The sequence below is a fragment of the Crinia signifera genome, chromosome 8 (genome assembly GCF_055691185.1).
Source record: "Crinia signifera chromosome 8, ASM5569118v1, whole genome shotgun sequence".
NCBI classification, from domain to species: Eukaryota; Metazoa; Chordata; class Amphibia; order Anura; family Myobatrachidae; genus Crinia; species Crinia signifera.
Window position 1 is genome coordinate 48,104,477 of NC_139224.1, and position 23,190 is coordinate 48,127,666.

A 23,190-nucleotide genomic window follows, 5' to 3' on the forward strand; every position below is an offset into this window, starting at 1 on the left:
TATCTTTTGAAATCAAACTTTATTGACATCATCATTCATCAATTCATTAATGGAAAAGCACACACCTAGGGGTATATTTACTAAAGTAAGGGTTTCTAGAAGTGGAGGCGTTGCCGACAGCAACCAAAAACAGATTCTAGCTATTATCTTCTAGAAGGTGCTAGATCTCCACTTCTAAAAACCTGCACATTAGTAAATATACCTTTTCTGTCAATGTGATTTTAGTACTAAATTATTGTGTACATTTACTAAGGGGGTATGCAATCTGGGATCACGGGTGTCGTTCCCCTCTGACAGCCGTGATCCTGTCCCGTCTGCCGCTTGGCGCAAAGGGGGCGTGGCTACGGAAACAGCTGTGGATTGGTGATCTGTGTCCGGGATCGCGACAATCTATGGCCGTTATCGGCAGTCGGGCCCGTTCTGCCTTGATCCCGCTTCAATGCTGTCGCTAAAGACAGCATTGAATAGGGAGCCACCGCTATTTCCCGCGTCGGAAATTGCATACCCCCTTAAGTTTTTAAAAGTGAAAGTATGGATATTCCTAGGATGCAATAGAGAATGATAGCTAGGATCATACTATGGGCAACATCCACACTTTTTACTTTTAGAACCTTTATGTCTGGATAAAATAAGTCTAGAACAGTGGTTCCCAACCCTGGTCCTCAATTGCAAGTGAAACAATAAAATCCACCTGTGGATCTTTAAAAAATGTATCTGAATAATGAGTGCACCTGTGCACCTGACGGGTGACCTGGAAAACATGCACTGTTGGGGGTACTTGAGGACCATGGTGGGGAACCACTGCTCTAGAAATTGACAAATAAAATGTTACATTTGTGTTTAGTCTGATGTTATATGCAAATCTTCACCAATCAGTATAACACATGTATGAAATGTCTTTTTTAGATAATTCCTTCTACTCAGTGGCGGAAGTCTCGGAGACAATGGAGTCATTTGCCGCCGGGCGCCACGTTTGAAGGGGACACTCAGCGGCCTGACATCCATTGCCTCTGATAAACGCCACCCCCTGCACACCGGCAAGAATACTATATCAGAGCAGCGCTGCATTGATAGCAGGCAGCACTGCTCCACGATCTCTGTGAGAGGAGGAGGAGGCGGGACTTCCTGCCTGCCCCTGCCTCCTATTGACAGACAGACCTGTCCTGCAGCCCGTCCAGCTCTTCTTCACCTCTGGCTCCCACACAATCTTCTGACTCATGCTACACTACAGTATGGACGGATGCTTCTTTTATAGGTGAGAGGGGGCAGTTGTAGAAGTGTTTGTTAAACTATTTATGTGTAGTGTGTACATCTATATAGGTCTATGTTTATATGCATGTGTTGCTTTGTGTGCATATATGGGCTGATTGTGCATATGTGGCTGTGTATTTACAGAGGTGTGTGTATGTGCATATGTAGTTGTGTGTATACATGTGTGTGTGTGGTTGTGTGTATACATATGTGTATGTTGCTGTGTGTATTCATGTGGGTGTGTACACATATGTGTGTATGTTGCTGTGTGTATACATGTGTGTGTTGTTGTGTGTGTGTGTGTGTGTGTATACATATGTGTATGTTGCTGTGTGTATTCATGTGGATGTATGTGCATATGCAGTTGTGTGTATACATGTGTGTGTGGCTGTGTGTATATGTGTGTGTGTGTGTGTGTGTGTGTGTGTGTGGTTGTGTGTATACATATGTGTGTATGTTGCTGTGTGTGTGGCTGTGTGTATACATGTGTGTGTTGTTGTGTGTATACATATGTGTATGTTGCTGTGTGCATACATGTGGATGTATGTGCATATGTATCTGTGTGTATACATGTGTTTGTATGTGGCAGTGTGCAATTGTGGGTGTATGTGCATATGTACTGTAGCTACTGTATGTGTATACATGTGATGTATGTGGCAGTGTATACATGTGGCATGTGGCTTCATGTGCGTACGTGGCTGTGCATATATGTGTGTGGCTGTGTGTGTGTGGGTGTGTATATATGTGTGTATGTGCCTATGGGGGTGTGTCTGCATATTAGGATGGCTAACCAATAGTTTTAAGTATGCAGGTTTTTTTTGTGTGTGTGTGTGTGTGTTGGGGGGGGCAACATCACATTTTCGCCTCCAGGCCTCTATTGTAAACTTACGCCACTGCTTCTACTAATTCTCTGCTGCATAAGCCAATAATCGCTAGTACCATGCAAATTGTCAGGTAACCTTTTTTCATGCACAAATAAAATATATTTGTGTGTATTTCATGTGTTTGATGTGTTAATACAACATAAATGCAAGATACCTCAAGATACCTCATTAAAATATAAAAATATTCCAAAATACGGAATAATCGTATTGTGAGTGCTATAATCTGCACAATTCTACCAGGTCACATATATTTTTTAACAGTTTCTTATATAGTGCATGTATATTCCGCAGCACTTTGCAGAGTAAATTTGAACATTCACATCAGAATTTTGTTGTAAGCCATTTGACCTACCAGTATATATTTGGATTGTGGGAGGAAACTGGAGTACCCAGAGTAAACCCATGTATCCAGAGTAAACACATGCAAACACGTTGAGAATATACAAACTCCGCACAGTTAGGGCCATGGTGGGTATCGAACCCATGACCTCAGCACTGTGAGGCCATAATGCTAACCATTACACCATCCGTGATGCGCTTGCCACCAGGTTGAAGTTGTCACATACTGTATCAAGTCTTGGTCAAGGATCAAAGAATTTAGAAAATAGCTTGCTCGCTGACTCCTTTGATACAAACAAGACAAATCCATTTTCTAGTCTGTCAGCCCTGACTAGTTTCTGGGGGAATTCCATGCTCCATCACAGCTACATATTGAAAACCATGCTTGAAGTAAATAAATGAGACTTTAATGCTACCAAATAGCGCCAGCCAAGACATTCTTGGTAAGCGTGTGGTAAATATAACATCAAGATGTAGTAAATAATCACCACAGAAGTGCATTGCTAAATTGCTTCACGTTCACGTAACATAATCTGTCTTCAATATATCGGAACATACGATACAACAAGGGATAAACTATTATAAACATAAGTTGAACTAGATGGACGCAAGTCTTTATTAAGCCTCACCTACTATGTAACTATAAATTCTATACGGTTAAATATGGGTATAACAGAAACCAATATGGTGGTTCTATTTGAGATGGGATATTGCTATGAGAAACCAATCAGATACTATGGGGGGAATTTAATAGGATGAGAGATTCAGAAAGTGAGAGATTTGGTAAGAAATCTCCAGTTTTTAAAGTGGCAAAACACCGCAAAACCAGTGTGATTTTGCAGTGTAAATGATTGCCGCTTAAAAAATATTGAGTTTTCTTATCAAATCTCTCACTTTCAAAATATCTTATCCTATTAAATTTCACCCTATGTATTGTCTTCTGGAAGAAGCTAAATAAATAAAAAGTAGATTCTGATTGGTTGCCCATAGGAACATTCATGTGAAATAGAACTACCATCATTGTAAATTCCCCCCTATGGTTTAGGTGTTAACGCCCCCATACACTGGTGCGATTTAGCCTCTTTTCATACGATTAGACAGATCGGGCAGAAAAATCAGGTAAAAAGTGTCCAAATAGCAGGTGATAGGATATCAGCGGTACATCGCGGGTACTTTTTAGAATCCGTAGTAGTAGTAGTAGTAGTAGAAGTGGTAGTAATAATAATAATAATAATAATAATACAGGTCGAGTATCCTGTATCCGGGCATCCATTATCCGAATTATTCCAAAAACCGTGGTTTTTGGAATCATTTGAATATTATTTTTTCCCCCCCCTAACCCTCTTTTCATACTTACCAAGTCCCAGGGCGTCCACAGCAGGCCTCCGGCATCTTCTCCAGGGTCTCCAGCGGTCCCAGGAATGCATTGCGCGAGTGTGCGCGCGCGTCGGTGACGTCACCGGTGCGCGCGCACACCCGCGCAATGCATTCCTGGGACCGCTGGAGACCCAGAGAAGATGCCGGAGGCCTGCTGTGGACGCCTGGGGACTGCGTAGACGCCGAGGGACCACCGGACACCATCAGGGGACAGGTAAGTATGGCAAAAAAAAATTATTCCAAAAACCGAAAAATTCCCCTATCCGGAATGCTCGTGGTCCCGAGCATTTCGGATAGGGGATACTCAACCTGTAATTCTTATTCTTCTTCTTATTATAATAATAGTAGTAGTAGTCATAATAATAATTCTTCTTATTATAATAATAGTAGTCGTAGTAGCAGTAGTAGTAATACATAATAATATTAATAATAATTAATAGTAATATCAGCACTAGAAATATTAAAAATACTAGTAGAAGTAATAGTAGTAATAATAATAATAATAATAATAATAATAATAATAATAATAATAATAATAATAATTTCAATGGTAATAATATTAATAAAATTAATTTATGCAACAAGCAAAAGATCTCTTTGATCCCTGCAACACAATGCAAGTAATATGTACGAGAGCTTCCAGGTATAAGAGATTTAAATGAATTCTTCCACAAGAAATGAAACACACCTGGATGGTCTCCAAAAGAACATAAATTAGTTTGGAATGTCACTTTGTGGCTGCGTTGTTGCCGCCTTCGGGAGAATCTTTTCACCCTTACAGTCAGGATGTCTCTAGTTCATTTCCCCTCACACAGTGTTACGAAAATCAACTTGGCCTCCATTCAAACCAAGAAAACTTTGCTGATAGCAGCGGTGGGGGAAGCATATAATTAATCAGAGCCTGCTACTCTTAAACATAAAGAACACTACATATCAATAACAGGAAACATTCTGAATTTGATTCACAGATAAAAAGGAAAAGACAGAGCTGCACTCAGTGCTCGTGTGTTAATTGAGTACAGGGGACTCCTCATAATATCACATTAGATATCCCAGAGGAAACGGTAAAGATAGAGAACTCTGCACCAATCGGAAGGTGAACAGGAGAATATTAGCTGGGCTGTTTTTTTTAACACATATACAGTAGATGTTTGTTTCGGTTTGCTGTAACTGTGTTTAACCAGTGTGTCTTGCAAACTAAATATAGCTTAAAGTAAATAAACAATGTTTAATATTTTGCAGATCATGAACTATTAATAAACGTTTCAATTTGTCATTTAAAAGATGCATGGATTTGTTGGATGTGGCTTATTGTTTTTGTATATTTCGCTTCTCTAGTGGATTGTTTTTTTTTCTGCTTCATTTTGTCGCTTCTACTATTACTTTCCATGAAAAAAGTGTGAGCGTGTTACTAGACATTTGTCAAATATGGAAAAAAAAACTTTGACAGAACTTCTTTAAATCAAAGGTTTCCTAATCAAAGGACAACCCGTTAAGTTGTAGAACTATATTTTCATAATTATGCCTCCCAACTGTCCCAATTAAAAATCATGCCCTTGGGTTTTAAAAATCCAAAGGCTAAATATAATGGCACTATATTGGAAACTACTGAGGAGAAGAGGGGATCTAGGATTTACTAATTCAGGAATTAAAGGCAGTTAAGCAATGTAACAAAGCAATGATGATGCTTGGTTGCATAGGGCGAGGTATCAGCAGTAGAAAGAAAGAAGTAATAATGCCACTGTATAGGTCATTGGCACGACCTAGGTCATTGGTACGATCTAGAGTACTGTGTTCAGTTCTGGAGGCCATATCTCCAGAAGGATATAAATACATTCCATCATAAAACTTACCTGGAAAGACTAAAAGAATCTCAATTTAAACATGCATGGGATAGATATAAGGATACCCTTACAAAGATGTGAGGATCAAAAAGGGTTTGAGGTAACAATATGGTAAGACTAGATGTTATTAGAGAACTATCCCAGTCATTTTGTCAAAATTAAAACTGAGGGGTAGATGTATTAAGCTCGGTGAAGTGATAAAGTGTCTGTTTTTTATCACCGGCCAATCAGCTCCTACCTGTCATGTTTCAAACCAAGCCTGTAACTTCACAGGTAGGAGCTGAATGGCCGGTGATAAAAACCAGACAGTTTATCACTTCACCGAGCTTAATAAATCTGCCCCTCAGTTTCATGCATGTTGCTCTCTCATCATTTTCTGTCTGGTATAGACTCATTGCTGTGAAAATGAAAATCTTCACTATATATCTTCCACAGTCTACCATTTACATCACCACTTTCAGAATATTTACCTACATTTTTTGTCTACCTGAAAAAAGCGACTTTAATATTCCAATACAGACATTGTTTCCCATTTTGTAGCCTTTTTTCGATGATGCCGATGTTTAAAAAACAGTCAAAATATGTCTGCAATTTCATGGTGGATCTGCAAATAATTCGCCGATCCACATGTTTTTTGACCGAAAAATCAGCACTTCAATATATGTATAAGTTGAATCTAAATTTGACCTAAAAACCTTAAAAAAAGCAGTTTTTTCGAGTAGTCAAAAAGGCCAATTTATTCAATACCTCACTTCATGTTCTAAAATAATTTTCCTTACTAAAGTTAAAGGATTCATTTTCTCTGTAAAGCACTTTATAATAAGCAGTCTGTTTGCAAATAAATAAATATCTAATATTTATTTTATTTTCTGATTCTCAAAACACTTAAGGCAGAGTCTGTCCTTAACCTTTTGAGCGCCAAGTGAATTTGTCAAAATTGGTGTGAAAATGGTCAAGCAAACATTTTCATTCATCATAATGACCTGTAATGTTGAGGAAATATAATCTTTTTTTACACAAAATTTTTTATTTGACTTTATATAACAAATGTGAGTGACGCTGGCATTTTTAGCGGACGTCAACTCGCGCAATGCACCTCTGGGACCGGAGATGCCATTGAAGAGAATAACTAAGGCTGCCGTGGATGCAAGGGGACACCGTGGACATCGGAGGACCATCGGGGCACCGACAGGGGACCAGGTAAGTATGAAAAAAAAAATCCAAAATCCGTAAAAATTCCTTATTCAAAATGCTCCTAATCCCAAGCATTTCGGATAAGGGATACTCAACCTTTATTTACAAGAGATTTGCAGTTCATTTTTCCAGAAATCTGAATCTAGACTTGACCGCTAATTAGAGAATTTGCAACTTGAACAAACATCAAACAACTGTGCATGTGTACTGTTTGAATCGTGAATGCATGAGGTTGAAGAGCGACAGAAAATGCATATGGATAGTAAATAGAATCCCCCACATTTTGACTGACAGGAAGCCGGCATTTGGGGGTTGAAACCTGCCATTTTCAATGTGTGGTAGAAAAAACCCAGATGTACCCAGACAGTTTTGAGGAGGGTCTGTGACAGCAGCGATAGCCACTTTCAGCCTGTTCATAGATTACTTGAAGCCTCAGAGTTACTCACAATTGCACAAAGGGGAAAAAATATTCAATGTGTCGGAATTTGCTCATGGATTTGTAAGTGGATTGTTATTAGTGATCCATTTGCAGTTCTCTCGCGCCTCCCCTTTCTGTATGGGTGGTGGCTTTCTAATTGCAGTCCACTGCGAATTCTGACATTAGAGATCAGGTCTGGGTACTCCAAGAATTCCTCAGTTTGGATCTCTCAGCTGTTTGGAATTTGGATTATAAATTAAAATTTTGGTTTTGGATTTAATATATATCATTATTTTAGCTGTTTTTTTTTCTCCATTTTTTTATGAATCTGAATCAAAACACTTGATGGTGAGTTTTCCAAAACCAGAAAATACAAGAATGAATTTAAATCTAATCCAAAACTCGAGGGTGTGCACACATCTCTAGTATTTAGTATTAGAGTTACTCTACTTATTATTTATCACAGATCTTAGCAGAAAAACAAGCCTACAGTGTCTTCCCCTAGCGTATCTGCGCTAACAGCACATTTTGATCTCACGTACAAATACACAGAGAAGCACAGTACATCATATTTTATTGGTAACATCCATGATAGCAAATATTACATAGAAGCTCATGAAAATATTAACTATTGACTCTACTCCACCAAAACTGCAGGACAGGGGCTAATTCAAATCCTGTGCATCATATCTTTTTGCACTTCCTATCTACTTAGATCAGATTGATTATGTAACCCCTTTGAGGGTTAAACATACTGGGATGAAAGGTTAAGCTACTCCAGAAAGAGAATAAATTTAATACCTGTCACCACATCACTCTCCTCCACCCAAACATTTTCCTTTACCAAGGGTATAAAATAGTTATTCAGGTGAAAGGTGAAAATCGGCCCACTGGGTGGTGAGACCTAACCTAAAATTAGCAGCAAACTATTGGATATGTGCAGTTCGGAGGCGTTATTGAATATAGGAAGAACTGCAAATTCCACAAGCCCTCCCCGGGTGTCTCTATAGCAGTGGGTCCCGGCCTTCCCATATCACTGCAGCAGCCTGTGTCTCACCCCTGCTGTTTACTCTAGTGGATCAGGCACAGAGCCCAGTCACAAGCCTATCCCCACTACGACATGCTTGCGACTTATCACAGGTTTCCCGATTTGGTCTCTGATGATCTCATCACACCTCAAATCTGGCATCTGCGGCATATGCCTCTCAGCGACCTGTGAAGGGCCTATTGAAGATACTGTAGGGTCTGATTCAGAGGAGAATGCAGAATTAATGGGTGATGCACCTTTTGGTTACAGGGGATCTGAGTACAAATGCAGTTTTCTTAGATCTCGGCCTCCACCTGAAGTTGGAGCATTGGATAAAAATCGGCTGCCCGATCTAAGGATGCAGCCAATGAATTTGGCACACCCAGAGAATGAGGCTCTGTCACTCCCCTATTTTCTGCAATGCTCCTTGTTTCCACTCCAACAGGCCTGCAGCGTGAAAAGGAGCATAGGATTGTGGGAAAGACTGTCTCGCACCCCATATTTGCACTCTGTGTTACCTACATATAAAGCATCAGCCATTCCAACCCCTGCTCTCTTTACCAGGTTGTCAATTACATTGGCCTATTAAGGACAAATATAAAACACAATGACCCCTGACAGAAAACAAACACATCGGCCCCCACAGGAGATGATAAAACACACAATAGTTGCCCTAGTCCCCACAAAATATTGACCTTGCCTTCAGCCGTGGGTAGCACCAAAACCAGCAGCTGTTGCAGCAGTGTTGCCTCAGTGCCTTGTGCTGCCTGAATGCCTGGTGTGATGTCATGTTAAGACGTCACTATAAGTCATGGTGCGTACACAATAGAGGAGATTTTAAAAGATATCGCTCAGAAGCCCCTTTGTGAGTGATATATTTTAAAATACCCTCTACTGTGTATTGTATGGGGCTTATCAGATTGTTATGGGGCATTCAATTAGTCGCAGTAAATTACTGCTGCTAATTGATCTCCAGGGCGACATTCAATTGATGCTGATAGCTGTAATTTTGGGGATATTGTTTTACCTGCCCAAAGTCAGGAGAAATAAAATTGCCAATAAGTGCCATTTTTCGCATCCTTCGCAAGTTCCTGGATCTCTATGGTTTTTCCCAAAAAAAGATAAGATATCTCTCCCTCCCTCTCTCTATTATATATGTTTTTTTTTATTTAATTGATCCACCCCCAGACCTGGAGTTCCTGAACCTATTTTTCCTGAAAAATAGTACTGCATATATATATATATATATATATATATATATATATATATATATATATATATACTAGGTGATTCATCGCGCCCTACGGGCGCTCTTCACACCGTCGTAAGGGGCTGCGCCCCCTTAATTTCAAAAAACTTCAAAAACTCATGTCAACCTTTTTCATTGTCGACCATAGCCATGTCAGTGTTTTCCATGTGCAATTTAATTCTGGAGCTGCCGCGAATTGTGGGAGGGGGGGTCGCGGGGGTGGGTGGCGCGAATCGCGGGAGGGGGGGTTACGGGGCGGGGGTTGCGGCGAATCATGGGAGGGGGGGTCGTGGGGGTGTGCCGTGAATCACGGGAGGGGGGGTCACGGGATGGGGTGCCGAGAATCGCGGGGGAGGTGTGTGTGTGTGTGTGTGTGCCGTGAATCGCGGGAGTGGGGGTTGTGGGGGGGGGGGGGTGGGTGTGACGCAAATCGCCACAAGAAAAAATCAACACAGAAAGGTCAACACATGTAAATGTTGACATAAGTGTGGCACTTCATTGGTGTCCATGTCGACACATGAGAATGAATATGAAAATATTCAAAAAATGAAAAAAAAACTTCAAAAACTCATGTCAACCTTTTTCATTGTCGACCATAGCCATGTCAGTGTTTTCCATGTGCAATTTAATTCTGGAGCTGCCGCGAATCACGGGGGGTGCCGCGAATTGCGGGAGGGGGGGGTCGCGGGGTTGGTTGCCGCGAATCGCGGGAGGGCGGGGTTCACAGGGGTTCCGGTGGGGGGTTGCCGCGAATTGCGGGAGGTGGGGGGTCACGGGGGGTGCCGCGAATCGCGGGGGGGGGGGGGGTTGCGGGGGGGTGTGACGCGAATCGCCACAAGAAAAAATCAACACAGAAAGGTCAATACATGTAAATGTTGACATAAGTGTGCCACTTCATTGGTGTCCATGTTGACACATGACAATGAATATGAAAACATTCAAAAAATGAAATAAATCTTCAAAAACTCATGTCAACCTTTTTCATTGTCGACCATAGCCGTGCCAGTGTTTTGCATGTGCCATTTAATCCTGGGGCTGCCGCGAATCGCGGGGGGTGCCGCGATTTGCGGGAGGGGGGGTTGCGGGGGGTGGGTGCCGCGAATCGCGGGAGAGCGGGGTTCATTGGGGTTCCGGTGGGGGGTTGACGCAAATTGCGGGAGGGGGGGGGGGTCGCAGGGGGGTGCCGGGGTGCCGCGAATCGCCGGAGGGGGGGTTGCGGGGGGTGTGACGCGAATCGGCACAAGAAAAAAATCAACACAGAAAGGTCAACACATGTAAATGTTGACATAAGTGTGGCACTTCATTGGTGTCCATGTCGACACATGAGAATGAATATGAAAATATTCAAAAAATGACAAAAAAACTTCAAAAACTCATGTCAACCTTTTTCATTGTCGACCATAGCCATGTCAGTGTTTTCCATGTGCAATTTAATTCTGGAGCTGCCGCGAATCACGGGGGGGTGCCGCGAATTGCGGGAGGGGGGGTCGCGGGGGTGGGTGCCGCGAATCGCGGGAGGGCGGGGTTCACAGGGGTTCTGGTGGGGGGTTGCCGCGAATTGCGGGAGGTGGGGGGGTCACGGGGGGTGCCGCGAATCGCGGGAGGGGGGGTTGCGGGGGGGTGTGACGCGAATCGCCACAAGAAAAAATCAACACAGAAAGGTCAACACATGTAAATGTTGACATAAGTGTGCCACTTCATTGGTGTCCATGTCGACACATGACAATGAATATGAAAAAATTAAAAAAATTAAAAATAAATCTTCAAAAACTCATGTCAACCTTTTTCATTGTCGACCATAGCCATGTCAGTGTTTTGCATGTGCCATTTAATCCTGGGGCTGCTGCGAATTGCGGGGGGGGGGGTGCCGCGAATCGCGGGGTCGCAGGGGGGGTGCCGCCAATCGTGCAAGGGGGGGTCGCGGGGGGGGTTCTTTTTGCCGCGAATCGCGGGAGGGAGGTCGCGGGGGGGTGTTTTTTCCGCGAATCGGGGGGGGGGTGGTCACGGGGGAGGGTTTGCCGCGATTCGCGGGAGGGGGGGGTCGCGGGGTGGTGGTTATGCCGCGAATTGCGGGAGGAATCGTGGGGGGGGTCTTTTTGCAGCGAATCGCGGGAGGGGGGGTCGCGGGGGTGTTTTTGCTGCGAATCGCGGTAGGGGGGGTCGCGGGGAGCGGGTGTTTTTGCCACGAATCGCGAGAGGGGGGGGGGGCGCGCGGGGGGAGGAGGTTTTGCCGCAAATCGCGGGAGGGGGGCGCTCACCTGGTGGCTGTGGAGTAGCAGTGCTGGGCAACATGGGAAGGCAGTGGGTGTCTGGCACTGTCTGTGGGCTCACTGGGCTGGTTCTCTGTCACATACCTCCCAACATGACCCTCTCCAGGAGGGACACAATGCTCTGTTTCTAGACTTCCCCTTAATGTATGATTGCCATCACCTGTTTTAAACAGGTTAATTTCTCAGAAAGGTGTTCAGCACAGATGAAGGCAATCACACATTAAGAGGAAAGTCCAGGAACAGAGCGTTATAGACACAGACACCCACTTTGAGTGACAGATGTAGCCAAATATATAGGAGATATAGAGTTTAATTATAATTTACTAAAGAGTCTAAAAATTAAAAGAGGTGATGTTGCCCATAGCAACTTATCAGACTCTGTATATCATTTTCTAGCATGCAGTAGAGAAATGATAGAATCTGATTTGTTGCTATGGGAACTTTCTTTACCCTTTGAGTGCCCAGGGAATTTTTATTTGCCCTTTGTGCGCCAACGTTGCTGTCAGAGATCCTCAAAATATCTGTTAAAAAATGCCAGCATCGCTCACAGTGGCTGGTCTTTTTTGGTGCAATAGTTAACTAAGCTTCAATTATTGACTTGGCTATATTTGTAGTTATTTAGGGATGCACTATTACGAAAATGCGGTAAAAACCCTGTTATGTGGCGTGTACCTGGTGCAGGGATGGAGGCTCACTGCGGTGTGCATCTAGTGATGGGAGTGCAGGGATGGAGGTTCGCAGCGGCATAGGCGCCGAAACCATGGGTGCTCCGGGGCCCGAGTACCCACGGAAAGTGAGGCGCAACCGCGGTACGGGACACGGCAGCGGGGTCCCAGCAGCGGATATGCCATCAGTAGCGGGGGTCCTTGCGGCAGATGGGAACTAGTAGCGGTAATAATACCTCTGCTAGTTCCCATCTTCTGCAGGGACCCTGCTTCTGATGGCATATCCGCTGCTGGGACCCTGCTGTGGCACTGCCGCTGCCAGGATCCCCGATGCAATGAGGTGAGTCCCAGGTATCTAGTGAAGGGAGTGCAGCATTATCTTCAGGTGGTGTTGGATTCCAGGCCCAAGCTCTGAAGTGCAATGTTAAATATGCATTCGGGGGCAGCCCCCATACAAACCTAGGAGACTGTTTTTGCAGGCAAAAATGGGAGACTGAAGCAGATATTTCCAGTATCTGCTGAGTATCCGGCATTACATACCTTCTGAGGATACTTGCCAATGAATGATCTGCAAAAATGGCTACTTTCTGGGGATAGTCTGCTAATAACAAATGAGTATGAGTCATACAGTAGGCATACCTCCCAACTGTCCCGCTAAACGCGGGAACGTCCCAGTTTTTGGGGATGTTCCCACATCCCCCCCATCTGACAGAATAGACGCTGTGCGCATGTGCACAGCATCTGCTTGCGAGCGAAAACAGGGGCGTGACCTAATTTGCATAAGCCGTGCCCTCATTTGCATGCATCACGCCCCCTTTTTGGGCACTCGCCGCGCGAGTGTCCCTATTCCCAGATTGATAAATTTGGGAGGTATGCATTAGGGTCGACAGAACTTAGGTCGACAGTCATTAGGTCGACCACTATAGGTCAACAATCACTAGGTTGACACGTGAAATAGGTTGACGTGCATTCGTTCGACATGGTTATTAGGCTGACATGTAAAAGGTCGACCTTTCCCATGTCGACCTAATGATTGTGTCGACCTAATGACAATGTCAACCTAATGCATGTGTTGACCTAGTGACTGTCGACCTAATGCTTGTAGACCTAGTGACAGCATCCCTAATCTATTCATGGGTCTTCAACCTGTGGCCCTCCAGGTGTTGTGAAACTACATGTTCCAACATGCATTGCCACATTTTTTCCTGTAAGAGCATGTCAAAACGGTCATGGCATGCTGGGACATGTAGTTCCACAACATCTGGAGGGCCACAGGTTGAAGACCTGTGATTCTATGTTATTAAGTATATGGAAGCGTTTTTGTTTGCAACCATCTTCTACTTCCATCTAGTGGTAACAATATCTAACTACATCCCTAATGTGCAAAAGTGTAGTAAACATTTTAATTAAATTTACTTATAACATCAGGTTATTAACCTGTTATTTATATAGCGCACACAGGGGCTAATAGTGATCCTGGAGAGGTGGGGGAACTCATTTCCATCTGACACCTAATTACCCCCCCCCCCCCCTCCCCCTGCTAGGTCGAGAGAGGGGCAGGGTTTTCGGTACCCCCATGCAAACTATAATGCTTTTCTGCTAGTATTACTGTGCCAGGGCCAAATGCAGAGCTGAACCAGTTCCATCTCACCATTAGATGTGGTGGAACTCAGTTCCACCCCGTTCCCCCCACTTGCCCACACATATTAACCCCTGGTGCACACATATTCCACAGCAATTTACAGAGAATATTTAAACATTGACATCAGTCACTTCCCCAGCAGAACAGACAATATATATTCCCTACCACATGTACACGCACTTACAGACAGGGCTGCCATAGGAAATCGTGGGACCCGTGACTTAGAAAATAGGCAGTCCCCCCTACCCCTATTGTTACAAGTGTGCGCCAGGTCCGGCAACATAAATCTTGGGGCCCCATACACTTTTATCTCCCTCCCATGCCGAAACATAAACTGGACGCACTCCCTCAACATGCAGCCTTTGCTCTATCACACCAACATACTCCGTCACCCTGCAGCCTGCACTCTATCACACTGACACACTCCCTCATCCTGGGCTCTATCACACTGACTCACTCCCACACCATGCGGCCTTCGCTCTATCACACCAACATACTCCCTCACCCTGTGTCCTTAGCTCTATCAAACTGATGCGCTCCCTCAACCTGCCGTCTGCACTACATTAAACCAACGCACTCCCTCACCCTGCGGCCTGAGCCCTATCACAGTGACGCACTCCCTCATCCTGTGGCATGTGCTCTCTTACACTGACATGCTACCTCATCTTGCACTTTATCACACTGATGCGTAACCCTCACCCTGCTGCCTGTGCTCTATCACACTGATGCGCTCCCTCGCCCTGCTGCCTGCGCCATATTACACCGACGCACTCCCTCACCCTAGAGCCTGCGTTCTATCACACTGACGCACTGACGTGCTCCCTCACCCTGCGCTCACCCTGTGGCCTGAGCTCTCACACTGATGCACTCCCTCACCCTGCAATATGTGCTCTATCACACCGATGCACTACCTCACCCTGCAGCATGCGCTATATTACACTGGTGCGCAATCCTCACCCTGCAGCCTGCGCTCTAGCACACTGACGCACTGCCTCACCCTGCGGGCTGCACTCTATCACACCGAAGTGCTCCCTTACCCTGCAGGCTGCGCTCTATCGCACTGATGTGCTCCCTTAACCTGTGGCCTGAGCTCTATCACACCGATGCATTACGTCACCCTGCAGCATGCACTCTATTACACTGATGCGCAGTCCTCACACTGCGGCCTCCCCACTAGTGCTTAACCCTTGCACCCTGTGGCCAAACCCTTATCCCCCAGGTTTGCTGCTTCAAGCCAGCACTTGTTGCACTCCCTCACCCTGCGACATACACTTGTTGCACTCCCTCCCCCTGCAGTTCTCCAGCAGTGGGCACATGCGAGGGGATGTGTTTTCATAACACATTCCCTTGCAAGGGGATATGGTGGGGGGGGTGGGGGGCACGTCAGTGATTCGAACGGGTCAGCTGCAAGCTCCGCAGTTTACCGAGCAGAGCAGGATGACGGCCCCGTTATGAGTAGGTGTTTCTAATGATTGTGTGAAAACAGTAAGTTTATAAATCCCCCACTTTTAGCTGCAGTGCTAGTCATATTAGTTCAGTCAATGGACCTTATTCTGATTTACTTGCAAGGCTGCGAAATCCACAGCCTTGCAAGTCCATCAGACGCCGCCCTCCGCCCGCAGTGCCTGCCGCCCCCCCTCACACGTAGTACCCCCTGCACGGCTGCGAATGGATGATTTACATAATCATCCATTCGCAGACAGGGAGAAATCATTCAATGGTCGCTGACCAATGAATGATTTCTCCTACGCACACAGTTCAGAGAGACCTATATAGTCACTGTAAACTGCGTGCACCCTGTGCAAGGACAGGGCGGGCTGCTGACATCTGGTGATGTCAGCTGCCCGCCCCCCCGCATGTCCGTCACGGCCTCATTAGCCTGAGAATGCCCAGCGTTCTCATGGGAACGCCCATGGAATGCTGGGCATTCCCATATGCTAATGGTGCTGCCAGGCACCCCCCCTGCCCTTCTCCGCCCCCCGGCTCGGCGTGTAGTGTGCCTACACCCGGTGAACTGAAAGTTTGTGCAGAAACGCGCCTGCGCATGTGCAGACACAAAACACCGGTCCTCTGTGCGAACGTAATGTCCAGTAGCGGGGAACTTGTATCTCAGGTTATAATTGTATGTCCGTGAAAGAAAAGTCCATCCAGTAAGTTTATTGGCAATGGTGATATATGAGTTGATGAGGGGGGAATTGGGGAATCGATGTAAGATGAATAGTGACTCGCAAGACAAACTCACTTGTGGGAGTAGATGACCCTGTGCTACAACCGGCAGATGATGGTAGTGAGCTGGGAGCACATCCACGATAGACAGCGGCGCGGCTAGGTACTGTGATGGAATGCTGTCTCATCTACCGCCGTGACGCTCTGGGCGAGAGCCAACGGCGGGAGTGACGAAGTACCTGCTGCACTCTGTGTTGAAGTCTGGAGCGAGTCACACCTCTCGGGGGTCCTGTTGATGGCATGGTTCAGTCCGGGTTCGCTGCAGGCCACCCTTCCGCTCACAGGTGACAGCCCCGAGGGAAAAAGATGAAAAGCTGATGGTTTCAGGCAAGGTCAGAGGCGGAACTACCATTGGTGCAACAGGTGCATTGCACCGGGGCCTCTGAAGACTAACGGGCCCATTGCTGTCCAGACAAGCAGCTTGTACCCTTGTCACCCACTGGTGCGGGGCCTAAATTATACTTTTGCCCCTGGGCCCACCACTCACAAGTTCCGCCACTGGGCAAGGTGGTGGGTATAAGTGGGTGCCAGGTGGTCCTCCCAGCCTTAACGCGTTTCTCCGTAGTGGGAGCAGACGGTTTCCTCAGAAGATATGGGGGGTGACTGGCTGTCCATTTTTAAATGTGAACCGGCCAATCAAAATGGCCAGACTTTGATTGCAGTCCACCTGTGCTCACAGCACACCTTTAATTAGGGTAAGAGCCCAGTTTGTGACTAGAAATATCCTTATAGGAAATCCATTGTTTCACTTTGTTTCTTATTATCAATATGATCAGAGTAATAGATATATTGTGACCTCTAAAGATGCCATTTTATTACACTGTATATGTTTTTAATGTTATGTTTATTGATAATAAGAAACAAAGTGAAACAATGAATGGTACTCTTTACCTAGAAGGGCGCCCGTCGCGGGCATCGCGGGTACATTTATGTGCGGCCGCGACGCGACCGACGCGATGCCCGCGATTTCCCATTGAAACCAATGTTAAACTTTGAAATCGTGTCGGTCGCGTCGCGGCCGCACATAAATGTACCCGCGATGCCCGCGACGCGATGCTCCCGATTTCCCATAGGAATCAATGTTAAAAGGCGCGATGGACCCGATTTTACTGTTAAATGGCTCAATCCACCCGATTTGGCCATAGGAATCAATGTTAAATGGGCCACAGAGCCCATTAACCCTTAAATGCCCCCCCAAATTTTTAACGCCACCCCACGATCCACGCCAACCCGAAGCGTGGCGAGCGCAGCGAGCCCGCGAGGGGCGGCGGTACGCATCCTCCGACCTTTTCATGCCCTACTATCCACTAGGGCGTGGTGTGAGAATATAATAGTGTGGCGAGCGCAGCGAGCCACCGAGCCTGAAGCGTGGCGAGCGCAGCGAGCCCCGCGAGGGGACGCGCATACCTTCACAGGTATGCGCGTCCCCTCGCGGGCTTCACAGGTGTCCGTGGCGACGCGGACACCTGTGAAGCCCGCGAGGGGACGCGTCTACCTGTGAAGGTATCCGCGTCCGCTCGCCACGCTTCGGGCTCAGTGGCTCGCTGCGCTCGCCACACTATTATATTCTCACACCATGCCCTAGTGGATAGTAGGGCATGAAAAGGTCGGAGGACGCGTACCGCCGCCCCTCGCGGGCTCGCTGCGCTCGCCACGCTTCGGGTTGGCGTGGATCGTGGGGTGGCGTTAAACATTTGGGGGGACATTTAACGGTTAATTTGGCCTATTTGGCCCCAAATCGGGTCCATTGAGGCATTTAACAGTAAAATCGCGGTCAATCAGCCGTTTTAACATTGTTCCCTATGGGAAAATCGCGGTGATCGCGGTCATCGCGGGCATCGCGGTCATCCAGATTTACCCGCGATGCCCGCGATTTTTACCCCTGATCACCGCGATTTCAATCGCTGGCGCCCTTCTAGGTAAAGAGTACCCAATGAATTTCCTATAAGGATATTTCTAGTCACAAACTGGGCTCTTACCCTAATTAAAGGTGTGCTGTGAGCACAGGTGGACTGCAATCAAAGTCTGGCCATTTTGATTGGTCGGTTTACATTTAAAAATGGACAGCCAGTCACCCTCCCATATCTTCTGGATATTACATCTTCTTTTAGTGGGTAAGAGCACCGGGCATTTATTCACAATAACAGCATTGTGTGAGGTATCAGTGACTGCCCAAGTGGTTTAATTTATTTTATATATTATTTTGTATTGATTTTATTGTTATATTAAATAATTGTGATTGCGATATAAGCTCTTTTCATCAATTGATTTTTAAATAAATATTTGTGCTTAATTCAGTGCGCTCTCTACAATTATTTTATTTTAATAATTATATCCCCCATATTTCGATTTACTGGGTGCCCCTGTGGGAATCCACTGGGAGCTGCCTTTTAATACTTAGTTTTTTTGTATAAATCATCCAATTAACCATTTGGGCCTGATTATATATATATTATATATATTTTTTTTCTTTAGTTTCTTTTAAACATGTTTTTTTGATTTTACATAAAGGCACCCCCCTTTCTATAAGAGATGAGCGGATCGGATACCGTGGAATCCGAACCGCTCCAAACACTGCCCCCCGAGCCCGCCTCGAGCCGCGCTCGCGAGTTTCCGGCTGTACTCGGACACCCGAGAGCGCCCGAAAAGCGTAGTCTCGTGGCAGATTCTCCCACGACAAGTCTTTATAGGCTAAGTGTCTCGAGAATTCGGCACCATTTGTCCCACGCTCACCCAAGCAGCGCACAGGTCTGCAGTGGGGGGGTGGGGGGGGTGGTTTGTAGTTGTGCTGGGGGTTGTGCAGGGATGTTTGTGCAGAGGGGTTTTGCAGGTGTGCAGAGGGATTTGTGTTGTGCAGAAGGGTTTGTGCAGAGGGGATTGTGCAGGGGTTTTTGCTGGGGTTTGTGCTGGGTTGTGTCAGTGACAGTAAGATTCATCAATCAGTCAGTGGGCAGGCTGTGCCAGTGTACTGATAGTGTTAGGCAGGCTGTGTCAGTGTGTCAGTGCACAGAGGGCAGAGGCTGTCAGTGTAGTGGGGTGTAAAGTACACAGACAGGCTGTGTCAGTCAGCTTTTAATTTTGCCCCGTGGAAGGAGGTGGGGGGGGGGGGGGGCAGAAGAAAGAGTGGGAAGAGCAAGGTATAAAGGGTGTCCTGAAAGAAAGAGGAGTGAGAGAGGGGGCTTCATGGAAAAAGAGTAGTAGGGTGCTGGAGTAGATTGTAGTGTAGCCTATTGTGCATGGTACATGGGTGTGTGTACTGTATGTGTAATGGTTTTGCATTAATTTTGCTTACCTGCAGCCTCTGAATCCGGACATACTGGGCCAAATGAAATAGGGTGAGAGTTTCAGAAAGTGAGAGATTTTGGGAGAGTTTTTTAAAGCAGCAATCATTTACACTGCAAAACCAGGTTGACTTTGCCATGTAATTGATTGCTGCTTTAAAAAACATGGGAAAACTCACCCCAAATCTCTCACTTTCGGAAACTCTCACCCTATTACATTTGGCCCACTGTATGTCTGCCTGCCTGTGAGTGGTGCGCGAGCACTTTGGGAATGATGATCTGCAAACAAAATGGTGGACAGCCGTTACAAATATTGCATGGACAGCATTTCTTTCCAGCATGCATCATAAAATGTTATGTTTTTGTTCCCTGGGGCACAGATGGGTCATGTCCACCAATTATTTGTGGCCAATATTGTGTGGTTTTAGAAAAGATTAAAAGAATTACAAAATGCATGAAATAATGCTCTATGGAGGCGTTTTTGCAATTACAAAATTAAAACTATGTTTAGGGCCTGACCAATTTAAACCTGTAACATAATTTGGTAGGCATTTGACCAATACCAGCAGGTGTGGAACTACATGATCCAGCTTCACCAACAATTGCAATTTATAACCATTACATTTACATAAGTTGACCTTGCTGGGATATATAGTTCAACAGCAGCACTATTGTTATGCAAACATTACAAGAGAGCATTACAGTTATAAAACATTGAAATGGTTGATGTACATGAAAATGTGTGAACACTTACCAGCTTGGGGCGGCGTTGGTGGCCTATCGGTGTCGGCAACATGGAACCCAGGAAGGACCTCTGGTGGGATTATTCTTTTCAGTTGCTTCTCATACGACGTGTATGTGACCGGTTGGCTGGTATCTCCTCCAGTGCGGCTGGCCTCTTTAATTTCGGTGGCCATCTTGGCTTTGAGTAACCTTTTGATGTCATTAAAGCGCTTTTTGACATTTCTTACGCTTCTTTTGTGGCTGCTAACGGCATTGACTGCGCCAGTGATGGATTCCCACATGGCCCTCTTCCACTGCGCAGTGGTCCTGTTGTTGTGCTTCCCCAGCAGCCTGTCAAATACGGGCACTATGGCGCGGACAAGGAATTTTCCTCATAAGAGAAACGCACCTTATGGCCATTTTTGGGGGCAGGCACTTTCTGGCTCCTCCTCAACCTCCTCTGTGGCCATGTGCCCCTCCTCCTCCAGGACAGCAGAACCCTTGTCCTCCTCACCTCCATCTTCCTCCACCTCAGACCAGTAGATCTCAGAGATGTGGCCCTCCTGCAGCTCCTCCTCAGACTGTGTGCTGAACAGGTCCTCCTGTGTGAGGGGATAAGATGGGGAGGGAAGAGAGTCCTCCAACTGCTCCTGCTATGCCTGCTTCTTAGGGGTCCACCCTGGCCCATGCCTCTCCCTCTCACACTGCTGGCTCTTAGTGTGCCTCTGCTGCCTCTCCCCCTGGCTCCTCTGGCGCTGCTGCTGGCTGTAACTGGACCACTGCTGCCTCTGCCACCTGCACTTAATGTCACTCCTCCTCTCCTGTCCATTATCCGCACCTTACTACTTTTCAAAGGTCAAAATGGCGCCTGTGCCCCTTTATATAGGGGGTGTGATGCATATTGTAGGGGACTTAGGTGGGCCAATAGGTTAGGGGGTTATTTGGCATGCGGAGGCAGTGTTGTAATTCGCATTCCGGTTGGTCAGAAAATTGCACATGACCTGCTTCGGAAATTGCACATTACTGTGTCATAAATTTGCACCACATCACACCACATCGCATCTCTTCGCACCTCACCACACTTTTTGGGCACATTAGCGCATCCCATTGAATAATCGGTTTTGGCTGAAAAAATGCGATTTGAAAAGGTGCAATAAGGTGCGATTTTGAAATGTTACTAAAACTCGCATCCTATTAAATGTCACTCCGCATTTTTATACAATACACCTTATTGTTTGTGTGTACTGCACCCCAATACAAGCTAAGGATGGGTTGTTGGGCCTAGGAACAATTCCACCTTGCGCCTCTTCTTTTTTCTTGATATTCTTCTTATTTAATTATTATGCGCTATTTTGAGCAGTGCTTCTTATATTGTGGGGGCCCAAATGATCCATTCATTTCAGTCAAAGGTTTGGCAGTCCCTCTGACTGAAAATTTTTAAGGTTACCCTCCTAATTTGGGCGCTATTTAGAATTATATATATATTATGATCACTAAATTATTGAGCAATTTTTATCATAAACTTTAAATCTCTTTAAAGAAATGATGGTGTGACTGTGTGATCACACCTAATTAGATGGTGATCCTACAATACGTAGGTCTCCAACTACAAAGATAAAGCTACAGTATATCCAATATTCTGCGCTAATTTTAACGAGGTGCATAATGGTCTGAATTAATACTACACACCATTTTATCAAATAATTTTTTATTTATAAAAATGAATAATTAAATATAGCAATGCAATAAAAAAAAGTTACAAAAAAAAGTAATATTATTATTAATAGAAATATAATGCTCAAATGTTTCTTGAGGTAGCCACCTAGCATTCACAATTAAACATAAACAATTGTCAATTAATGTAATCCTATAAGCATGTGTACACAAATAATATATTAAAACTGCATAAAATTGACCCTGTTTTTTTGATAGGTAATAGTCTCCCCATATGTATAGGAGAAGACTGTCCCAATCGATGAGCCAGATCTAATAAAACAAAAAGTCCAGTACTTATAAGTAACCAGTCTGTGTGTATATATATATCTCCACTAATTAGCGCAATACTCACGAGTTCCAATATAGATGAATAGCTTAAGTATTGTAAACGCAGGGAGGCGGGAGGGCTATTCCGTGAAAAGTCCACTGACCTCCGTTCTACTACCTGCTAATGGATGGTGATGGGGGTAAGAGTGAGATGCCAGGAAAGAAGACTTGCCCAAATCCAGCAGTTGTAGTCAGTCCGGTTAGCCGCGTCTCTCACACGCGGCTACTGGTGGTCTCAGGTCTGGCTTGTGCAGGCTCCAGTGTGACTAAAGAGCCGCGTCTCTCAAACGCTGCTCTGCCGTCAGCGGTACTTTGGTGGTGTGTATCCGTACAAGCGTTAATGGGAGCTCCGTGTGGCTACCAGTGTAGACGGAATGTGAGGCGCATCAGTGGAGATGATTTTGCTGGCTCAAAATTTTCTTTTTTCCAGGGTTACCAGATCCCTTAACGCGTTTCGCTCTGGTATGAGCTGTTTGAAAGAGTGGACTGAAATGACTGGTTTGTGTTCAAGTATGCAATGTGCATGTCCTTTTTTTACAAGCTAAGGATGGGTGGGTGGGCCCAGCGACAATTCCATTTTGCATCACCATTCACTTAACCCACTGCTGGGAGTCATTGATATGTAACAAACTACCATCTGCCGAGGCTATATCGCCTAGTATATAATTTTAATAACCAGCCAGCTTGCTGCAGATCTTGGCCTAAATTGAATGAAAACAACATTGTGAGCTGTAAAGTAGTCAAAATTTTCTGGAAA